Genomic DNA, 11,633 nt, shown 5'->3' with positions numbered 1-11,633 from the left:
TTATTTATTTATTTATTTATTTATTTATTTATTTATTTATTTATGTGTGCACATGTGTGCTTGAATGGAGGTCAGAGGACAACTTGTGGAAGTTAGTTCTCTCCATCCACCATGTGGGTCTGGGGAGTAAACGTGGGTAATCAGGCCCGGCGGCAGTGCCTTTAGACCTGAGGAACCCAGCCCTTTGTTTTTGCATTTTTGCAATGGGGTCTCACTACATAGACTGGGCTGACCTCAAACTCACAGAGATTCACCTGCCTCTCCCTTTTGAGTACTGGGTTTGCAGCTGTGTGTGCACTTTATGCGTTTCTGGAATCAAACCTAAGATGACCTGCACACTGGGGAGCACTCTGCCTGCTAGTACATCCCTAGCCCTCTCCCAATTCTCCCAATCTTTTTCTTTCTTTTGCCTCTTTCTCCCTTCCTGTCTTTCTCCCCTCCCTGCTTTCCTTTATTCCTCATCTTTCTCTCCCTCTCCCCTTTTCTTCTCTTCTTTAATCCAAAAGAAATCCAAGTTGAAAACCAGGAGTGATGGCACACACCTGTAATTCTATCCTTTCACAGGGGAAGGTAAAAAGGAGAATCAGGAGTTCAAGGCCACTCTTGGATACACAGAGAGTTCAAGGCTAGGCTGGGCTACAAGAGACCCTGTTTCCCCCCACCTCCCAAAAGAAAGGAAGGAAGGAAGGAAGGAAGGGAGGAAGGGAGGAAGGGAGGAAGGGAGTGGGTCTCTCCCTCCCCTTGTGGGCCGTTGGCCACCGATCCACGATCCACAAGGACAAAGGGAGCAGAAGTGACGAACGGGGGTCAGGACAGCCAGTGAGCACGACAGAAAAGACCTTCCAGGGAGTGAGACTCAGTGCTATAGCTCCATTTATTCAGTGGCGGTCAGGGAAAATATAGTGTGGAGGCAGCAGCTGAAGCTTCAGCTGATAGGTGCTCATATTATGCTTTATTTGCATGTGGTAGGGGGATCCTATCATCCGGCTATAGGGCAATGCCTAATTATCGTGTAGAAAAAACCTGGGGGCAGTTTTATTGCAGGTAACTATGCCAAAGGTCATGTTCCAAATAAGGTCAGGCATCCATGTGTGGTGGCACTTAAGCCATCCCCACCTTTGTGGATCGGCAATCTCTTTTTACTATCACCTCCCATCAGGAGGATAAAGACAGCTTTGCCTCCAAGCTGCCCCACCCTTGGGGATTGGCAGTCTCTCCTCTTTAGGGAAGGAGGGAGGGAGGGAGGGAGGGAGGAAGGAAGGGACCGGGTGTGGTGGCATATGTTTTAATCCCAACACTTGGGAGGCAGAAGCAGGTAGATTTCTGTGAATTTGTCGCCAGCCTGGTCTATAAAGGGAGTTCCAGGCCAGCCGGGGCAACATAGTAAGACCCTGTCTCAAGAAAACAAAACGACAAAAAGAAATGCAAATTGAGGATATACATCAACAATTGTTAATAATTTTTATAAATGTGCTTAGCTGAGAGGCTCTGAGCAGAAAGATGAAAAATCTCACCCCCATTCTCTCCATCTGGGCTGCTAAGCATCAGCTACCCACACACCAGGCAAAAGCAGAAAGACAGGTCAACCAGCTGGCACTTGTCAGCTCTCACCCCAGCCCTGCTCTCACATCTCTGTGACTACCCATTGTATAGATAGGGAAACTGAGCTCCAACATGGGACAGATCTGGCTTCTGGCTCATCTGCAGGTTCTGTTCCCCAGGCACCCCAAACCAGCTCCCCAGCATCAGTGGTCCCTGAGATATCTGCCAGTGGCCACCTCTGAACATCAATGTGTGCAGCTCCACCTCATGTACACCCTTCTCACATTTGTCCTGGACAATGTTAGCAGGCTTTGGGGGTCAGGAGGCACTTGTCCTGGGAGCCTTCTCTGGCTGCTTATCCTGCCTGCACCTGCTCTCTAGACTGGGACACCTGTGGGCCAGTTCTTGTTTGCTTGTGCTTCTGACCCCCCACAGACAGCAATGCCTGGGAATGTTTGTTGGGCCAAGGGAGGAGAGACAAGATACCCCAGTGGAGCTGGCCTGTAGGTCATGGCTTAACTGAGCATAGCTGAATGCCAGAGTCTGGGGCTGTATCTGGTACTTAGCAAGACATTGTAGACTGAGTTCTAGTCTCAGTCCAAGGTTGTAGGTTTAAGATGTCAGGCCTGTGATGGATTTGGGAGGGGCTAGCTGTTGGTCTTTCTGTGAGCCCCTGACAACCAAGCACAGGGTTCCCCAACAGCAGTAAAGAAACAGACTCAGAGTGCATCCTAGGACGTGTATAAGTTTAGTTAGAGGAAGCCTCAGCTTCTGGTTCTTAGAGATCTGTGCATGCCTGGCTGGAGGTGGCAGAGCTGAGAAGGAGCCAACCACACACCAGGAATGGATTGACACAGTCCACTCTAGAGACCCATGACAGTCAGAATCAAATCCACTGCCCAGGGATGGGTAGGAGGTTAACACATTTGTAATCCTAGTACTTAGGAGGCTGAGGCAGGAAGATGGATAGTTGCAGGAAAGCTTGGGCTACATGGTGAGATCCTGTCTCAAAAACAAACAGGGGCTGGAGAGATGACTCAGCAGTTAGGAGCTGATGCTCTTGCAGAGGGTCTGAGAGTTCAGCTCAGGCAGCTACAGCTGTAGCTCACAACCACCTGTAACTCCAGGGCATCTGATGCCCTCTTCTAATCTTGACCACCCTCAGGCATACACACACGCGCGCGCACGCGCACACACACACACACACACACACACACACACACCCACACACACACACACACACACACCCACACACACACACACACACACACCCACACACACACACACACACACACACACACACACACGGCCCCCAATAAATACATCTTAAAAACACCACCTGTTTCACAGCAAGAGGGTTCCACTCTCCCCACACCCTCCTTGTACAATCTCCTCCCTGATGCCCCTTGCTTGTTCCCTCTGCTGGTCCCTCAGAGTCCTGATACCCAGCCTTCATTCCCTTCAGCTCAGCCTCAGGTCACTGACTACCAACACAGTGCCCTACCCAGCCTCAGTCTTACAGCATCTGTTATAGCTGATGGCACGTCATAGACTTATTCTCCCATCTAAGTACCAACCAGACCTGACCCTCCTTAGTCTCTGAGATCAAGTGCATTCGGGGTAGTTTGTGGCAATGTTCCCAGAACCAGATCAAAGCCACTCAGTCAGGATTTGGTGAAGCAATGCCCAGGCAGAAATCTAGCTGCCTCCTGCGCCCTGTAAAGCGGGCTGTATGTAGCTCTCACTCTGCCAGTCTTGGCCACCAGCTGCAAGATACATAGACCTCGCTTCATATGTGGACTTCACTTCTACTTCTGAAAAAGAGAAGCTGGGGCTTCCACTCAGCTCATCCCACCCACATTATTCCACAAACCTGAGTCACAGCCACCCTGTAAGCTGAGGCCTGGGAATGTCTGAATCAGCTTGGCCCGGGTTCCAGTCCCCATACCACCCCTACAAGTCACCACACCCTATATCCAGGGGAGGTCTCCAAACCCCTCTGGGACTCTATTGGTCAGTCACATGTAGGCATAAAAGTGCCAGCCTCACCAAGTGACTCAATGATGGCGAAGATGGAGAGGGTCCACTCCACACAGAGCCATAGCAACTGGTTGTCAGCCAAGGGCAATAGCATGGCTCACCCAGAGATCACTATGGTAGCCCTGCTCCTTAGCAGCACCATGCCATCATGCTTCATCACTACCCTGGGGTATGGCACACACCATTACCACCCCATCTTACCAAGGAAGAAACTGAGGCACTGGAAGGTGCAGTCACACCTCTGGTCACAAATCCGCTAGAGGCTAGTGACTAGAGCCCAGAGACCATGCTCTGATTCATGCCCTCCACATCCCTCAGCATTGCAATCTTCACATTGGCCTGAGAGCTGGTGATTTTGATGGGTCCAGTTCACACACCAGTACCTACTAGTGTGAACACAGTGTATCCCCTCCACACCAAAGTGAAAATCTAACTGCTATGTGTCCCTGTTAGTGATAAAGCATCTAAGATGCACTTTGGTCAGTCACTCAGAGAGTCAATGCCTATCAATCACAGGATGAGGTTAATCTTCCTGGAGCCACAGAGTCCTCTCTTAGCATGGGGGGAGGTATTTTAAATTACTTACTTATTTATTTTTATTTTATGTGTATGAGTGTTTTGCCTGAATGTAAGTGCACCCGTATCACACAATGCCCAAGGAAGCCAGAAGAGGGCATCAGATCCCCTGGAACTGGAGTTACAGACAGTTGTTAGCTATCATGTGGGTGCTGGGAACCAAACCCAGGTCCTCTGAAAGAGTAGTCAGTGTTCTTAACCACTGAGCCATCTCTCCAGCCCCCAAAAGAGAGATTTATGTAGAGTGAGGCAGTCCCCACTTTGCCTCCTCTGCCCAAGCCCCTGATCCTCCTGCTCTTAACACTGGCTGAAATGGCACCAGCCCTTGACAGAAGCTGACTGACACCAGCACCATGACTATGGACTTATAAAGCCTTCAGACCTGGGAGCCCATAAATCTCTGCTCCTTACGTTTTTCCTGTCTCGGGTGTCCTCTCTAATGATATGAACCAGGCTGTGGTGGACCCAGCTTGTCACAGGCCACATGACTACTGTCAGAGTCAGGATTCCACTCCATCTCCTGCCCTGGCCTAAAAGGCCCTCCCTGATCTTAAATTCCCCAGAGAAGCCATACTCAGCTATGTCTCTGGCTGCTCCCTGCTCTCTGTCCCCAGCCCTGGCTGCCCGAGGGAGAGAGATGGCACTTGGAACTCCAAGGAGAAGGGCAGGGACAGAGATGACTACAGTTTTAAGGCAAAAAGCCTGGGCTCTGGCAGCTCCCACAGGCTGGGCTTAGCCATCTGTACCAATAGGCCAGTTAAAGAAAGGTGCTGGGAAAAGGATAAAAGGATCCAATGACCCCAAGTTTGTCTTCAGGGTACTGACATGAGCTTTAAGCACCAAAGGAATTTGGTGGAGGACAAGGGCATGCATAATTAAACACCCTGGTAAAGGCGTGGCCTGGTTGATCATCTCAGTTCTGGTCTTGCAAGTGGTCCAGTGAATTGTTAATCTGTTTATCACTGTCATCCCTTGAAGGGACTGATCTCTTAGGTCACTGTCCTCATCTGGAGGGTGGTCTGTCCTGAGAGGCTCTGCTGTTCTAGCATCCATGAAGGCTTAGGACAATGACTTATCTCTGTGCTTTCAGCCTAGAAGTGTGTGTGCGTGTGTGCATGCGTGCGTGCATGTGTGTGTGTGTGCGTGTGTGCGTGCGTGTGTGTGTGTGTGTGTGTGTGTGTGTGTGTGTGTGTGTGTGTTTAGACCTTTTTTTGTGATGAGCAGTCAGTTGGGAGTCTGAGACAAAGTAAAGGAGACAGGAAACGAAGGCAGACGTCCAGGTTTTCCTCCTGTGTTTTGTTACTCTGGAGGCCCAAGTAAGGAGTCAGTGTTTTAGCAAAAACAGATTCTGAGCACCTGTTCTAGAAGGGTATTCTGGAGCCTGGGTTTGCATCTGAAGAAGCCTAATCTCTAATCCATTGTCTCCACCTCCCAGCTGTGGGGCCTTGATTGAGCTTCTGAAGTACCTCAGTCTCTCCATTTACAGAAAGGCCCTTGGGGTGTGGGGAACCCCCGCAGGATGTGAAGTTCCGTGTAGTCAAGGATGCTATTCCAGCTGTTCTGGGCAGGCTCCCTGCATTTCTAGGGGGCTCCAGTGAGGGACAGGAGAATGTTAAGCCTCCAGGCCTTCCCAAAGAAGGTGGATTCCCTAAAATCAAATCCTGCCCCTGCTCAAAACTGTCAGTGGCCATTCTCTGTGGCCATGCAACATTCTGAGAGTTCCCCATCCTCACTCCAAGTTCAAAGCCAGTGCATGTGACCCCACCCACATCTCTAGGACCACCATCTGTCAGTCCCTCCTTGTTCCTACCCCAGGTTTGCCCATGATCTACTATCTGCCAAAGATGCCTTTGCCACAGTCACCATCCTGCTGGGACATGAAGAATCAAATTGAAGGGGAACATCCCCCAAGAGGAGCTTGAACTTCCAGGCAGGTAGAGTCAGTTTCCAGAGGTGCTCTGGTCCCACGTCAGCCACACTGGGTTGCAAGTAGTCAGTTGCTCACGCCACCCCCACCAGCAAAGGGGTCTGCAGGCCAAAGCAGCCCATGAATGAGGCTCTCAGGGCTCGAGAGCAAAGTGGACCAGGCTCAGGGGAGCAGCCCAGTCAGCAGTGGCCTAGCTATGAATAGATGACAGTCTTCTCTGGGTGCCCTTGAGAGCCCAGCCTGGAATAAGGGCCTCAGTGCCGATTCTTGGATATGCGGGTAGGACAGGGAAAGGAGAGTCTGTAAGGAGAGTCTGCGGGAGCACATTGAACAAACAGCAGGCAACTGGCATTCAGTGTTTTGGAAGTCTTGGGATGATGGTTACCATGAACCTGAGTTATCCCACCCCAGGGAGCAGGAAGCTGAAAGTCACTCTCATGTGGCAGTGCTGGGGACAGCACTTTCAGACTTTGGGACAGATCCCACTCCAGATGCTAGAGAGAGAACTGGCTGCTAGCTGAAAATCTTTGAGTCAGTGTAACTAGGGAGAAGTGCACTTCTCATAATGAATGAATGAATGAATGAATGAATGAATGAATGAATGAATCAAGACATAAATACAAGAAGACATGAATGAATGGAGTGACACTGAAAGAGCCAGGTGCCTCCAAGCACTGGGCAGATCAAGCCCAGTGGATGACCCTGGTATAGTCACTGTCCCTCTGTGACCATATTTCCTCTTCAATAAAGCAGAATGCTAGCCCCAGCCTCACAGGAGATAAAGGGTGGGTGTCTCCAGAAAGTGAGAAGGGTCCCACTTGGGCTTTCAACCCCAGCTCAGTCCTAGGAAGCAGGACATGGGCCACTGAGCATCTGTGGGTGAAGAAGCCACAGAAGGCAGGCAAAGTGCCCAGACTAGAACCACAGGGGACCCTGGAGAAACCACATCAGGGCCACCACAACCCCAGCATCCCATAGGGACTTCCGCTGCTCTCCAAGGCAAGGGCCCCCATAGAACTGCCTCACAGGTGTAAGCGCCTGGCTGTGGCAGAGTGCTGGTGCTCTCTGCCCCAGTCTGCTTTCCAAAGCCAGCTAGACCCTCCTGGTTCTGAGCTCATGCTCCTGTATTATGGGGTCAGATCCATGTTATGATCTTAGTCCCCTAGCCTTGTCAGTTGTCCCTTCTGATGATCTCAGCTCCAACAACGGTGCATCCTCTCTACTTCAGTCCCTGGTACCTGGTATTCCTCTTGTAACTCCTTCTAGCCCCTCCCTCTCTGCTTGAACAAGCCTTCTACAGTTGAACAAGCCTGCAGTTTGCTCCGTGTGCTTTCCTCAAGGGAGGGAGGCCCTGACTGGCCACTGCCCCAGTCCCTGGACCATGCCCCAGTCCTTGGACTCCTTCACCCAGAGTCTGGTATTCTTTCCCCATAGCTTACTCCCATACCCAACTCCTGCCTCCTTTCACTGCAAAACCCACCACACAAATTTATCTTGCTTCTTGCCCAAACTCCAGGTCTGACATAGGGCTTGGAACCCAATAATTACTCAATAAAATGCTGTTGAGTAAATGAAAGATTGTCTGAAACACTTGTCCTAGGCTACTTGCTCTTCTGGTATAGATAGAAATGCCACCTCCTCCAGGTACCTCTCAAGGATCATTCTCCTGGTTCTCTTCTGGTTCTCTCTCCCCCACCTGGTTCTCTTCTGGTTCTCTCTCCCCCACCTCTCCTTTATCCCTTGTCCTGCTCCACAGCTGTTTGACTACTGGGGTTAGGTGCCTAGTAACAGGCCCTTCAATCTTCCGTCCCCACACTGGTCAGGACATGCTGCGTGCAGCCAGAGAATGCAAGGCAGTGGGAAGAGGAAGGAAGAATCCCAGATGCTTCTGAAAGACTGGGGCACCGGCTGCATATCCCAGAGCATGTGGACGCAGAAGGTCATCATTGCCAGTGACTGGAAAAGTGAGCTTAGCCCTGCAGCCAGGAGAAGGAAGAAGAGGAGGAAGAGGAAGAGAAGGAGGAGGAGAAGGAGGAGAAGGAAGAGGAGGAGGAGGAAGTGGAGGTCTAGCTGAGCCCTGACCATGGCACCAGGTGACTATGGAGGCCAGTCATCTCCTGCTTAGGGTATGGGAAGGGGGAGGGAGGCAGACATGACACTCTGGTGTTGAGATTCAAGACCCATTTCAGCTGGGAAGGTAGGGCTACTCATTTGTGTACAAAATTCTCCCCCTCCTTTGATTGAGGAGTAGAAGAATCCATCATTGGCTGCTTTCCATCTCCCTGAGTCAAATCCCACCTGCCCTGGCTTCTACCTGTGAGCTCTTCAGATAAGTCTCTTGGCTTCTGTTCTCACAGACCAGGACAAAATAGAACCTGCCTCAGAAAGTTGAGGAGAGAAGTGAGTTCCAACACCAGTACCAAGAATGTGTTCTTGGCATAGTGTTTACATCCACATTTCAGACAGGAAGGAAGATGTGGGTTAATCAAGAGCATTTGTCTCTTTTATGAAGAGAAATCCTTTCCTGAAGCCCCATCAATGAGATGCCTTTCGTTGGTGGACAGAAGTGTGCCATGTGACTGCCTGTCCCATCTAGGAAAGCCAAGAAAGAGATTTCTCTTTTGCAGTCTCCACAGTGGAAGGCAGCCAGGCAGAGGGGACTGGCAGGTGAGTCCTAGGGCATCTCTTCCACTCCCTGCAGCCCAATCCCTCAGAGGGCACCCCAACTATCTCCCTTATCCATTGACTGCCCTTTCCCATTTCTCTTTTGAGATCAGAAGCTGACCACTCTGGGCCTACAGTCCCATGGCATAGGCATCTGTGGCTGCTGAGTACAGAGCCCCACAACGGCCTTAGTCCTACCACTCCCTAAATGTCTTACTGTCTTACATCCCACTAGCTCACTCATTTACTTTCCTGCTTGGCCCTTGTTAGAATGTAAAGCCTGGATTAATGTTCTTGTGTCCCCCTTCCCTGCTCTCACTTCAGGGAGTTAACACACACACACACACACACACACACACACACACACACAAAATCCCTTAGAGATATTTCATGCATATTTTATCAGCAAAAATTTCCCTTTAACTATTGACCCTAGGCAATCAGTTTTGTTCGGTGTAGGTCAACTTTCCTTTATTGTAACAAAATATATGAAACAATCAACCAAGAAAGAAGAAATTTTATTTGGGTTCCCAGTTTTGGAGGATTTAGTGCATGGTTGGTCCATTAGCCCATTACTTCTGGGCCTGAGCTGAGACAGCACATCATAGTGACACATATGGCTGAGGAATCTGCTCACTGCAAAGGCATAGCCTCAATGACCCTGCTAAAGGTCCCACCATCTGCCAATGGCTCTGGGCAGGGGACCAAGCCTCCTACCTATACCTGAGGCTTTGTGGATATTCAGGATCCAAACCATCATGCCTCCTCAGGATAAATAGTGCAAAAAGCTCCTTGTAAGCCTTTAGACATTCTTTATATGCACGTACACTCATCAACCTGGACACCTATTTTCTATCATCTCTCCTTATCATTTATTATTTCTTTTTGCAGTGCTGGGGAACAGATGCAGGGCCCTGTGCGTGCTAAGCAAGCACCCTACCACTGCACTACAGCTCTCCCTCCCTGTTTTGTTTTGGTTTGTTTTAATCTTTTTGAGACAGAGTCTCTCTATAGCCCCAGCTGACCTGGAACTCATTATGTGGACCAGGCTGGCCTTGAACTCACAGAGCTCCACCTGCCTTTGCCTCCTCAATGCTGGAATTAAAGGTGAACATCACCATACCCAGCCTCCTTGACTTTTAATCACCCTTTTCTGGATTTCTTCAAACCAGTCTTCCCAGACCACTAATTCTCTATTCAGCTTTGTCTGGTCATTTTCTTTTCTTTTCTTTTTTTTTTTTTTTGAGACAAGGTTTTACTACATAGCCTAGAGGCTAGCTTCAAACTAGTGGTCTTCCTGTCTTAGCCTCCTGAGGGATGGGATGATACACATGCACCACTATGCTTTGTATAATCTGCTACTCAAACTGTCTGTTGTCCATGGCTATTTACTTTCTAGATAGTCTACTAGGTTTTTATTCCTGTTGGCTTGGTTGTCCCTTCCCCCTCAGCTGCTGTGTGGCCCCCCATTCCTGTGAAGCCCATTTATTTCAACCTCCAGGAATCTTTTGCTGACCTCTAGACTGGGAATCTCCTCAGGTCTGTCTGAATTTTTACAGCACTGATCATCTCGGGCCATGAATGGTTATACCTGTGCTCCTCATAAGCAGTGCCTGACATATAGTAGATATTTGATTAAAAAAAACAATTTCCCTCACTGGTTTTTGGTTTGTGTTGTTGCTTTACTTTGTTTTGATTTTCTGGAGTTGAAACCAGAACCTTGCACTTGTTAAGTAAGTGCTCCACCACTAAGCTATGTCCAAGCCCATTTTCCTTCTTTTTTAAAAATATTTTATTTATTATTTTTATTTTATGTGTATGAGTGTATTACCTACATGTATGTGAGTGCACCTGTGTCATGCAATGCCTTGGAGGTCAGATGAGGGCTTCGGATTCCCCTGGAACTGGGTTAAGGACCGTTCATAGCTGCCATGTGGGTGCTGGGAATCAAACCCAGGTCCTCTGCAAGAGTAGTCAGTGCTCTTAACCTCTGAACCATCTCCCCCTCCCCTTTCCTTCTTGATTCATTAACTTGCTTTTAAATTAATTAATGTTAGAAATAAAATTTAGGGTCCAAGGACCCCACCAATATGGCACAAAGAACGTGCAGACAAAAGGGTGTGTTGCCTCATTCAGGTAGTGAGCAAGCACACTAAGCAGGAATTAAGATAGCTTTTTATCATACTGCATGCGTCCTGTATTTTTTCTCCATTGGCTGGGGTCTGATCTCACAGTATTTTGCTGTTGACTAGGGTAAAAGATTCATTGCAAAGGAAATGAAGGAAAGGGAGAAGAAGGGGTTGTCACCCATCAAACTCCAACAATGTAGTAGCGTCTTTACATAAACAAAAGTTTTACAAGGTGGGGGAGATTAGAAGATTTTAATTCCTTCCCATAAAAAAATTTTACAAACTGGAGGGGAATTATAAAATAGCATTATAAAGGTTATATTCCTGGGGCTGGAGAGATGGCTCAGCAGTTAAGAGCACTGACTACTCTTGCAGAGGACCTGGGTTTGATTTCCAGTACCCACATAGCAGCTACCAACCGTCCTTAACTCCAGTTCCAGGGGAATTCAAAGCCCTCTTCTGACCTCTGAGGCATTGCATGACACAGGTGCAGACAATACACTCATATACATAAAAAAAAGGTTATATTCCTATGATCATTTTTTTTTTTTTCGGTCTTTTTGAGACAGGGTCTCCCTGTAGCCCCAGCTGTCCTGGAACTCACTATCTAGATCAGGCTGTACTTGAACTCACAGAGATCCACCTGCCTCTGCCTCCTGAGTGCTGGGATTAAAGGCGTGCACCACCATGCCTGGCCTTCCTGTGATCATTATTTTGATAGAAAAGACTTTAACTCTTTTTAATTATTTCCCTTA

The sequence above is a fragment of the Nannospalax galili genome, unplaced genomic scaffold (genome assembly GCF_000622305.1).
Source record: "Nannospalax galili isolate Female #2095 unplaced genomic scaffold, S.galili_v1.0 scaffold530, whole genome shotgun sequence".
Lineage (NCBI taxonomy): Eukaryota > Metazoa > Chordata > Mammalia > Rodentia > Spalacidae > Nannospalax > Nannospalax galili.
The sequence above is the reverse complement of the archived record's forward strand: the minus strand, read 5'-3'. Positions refer to the sequence as shown.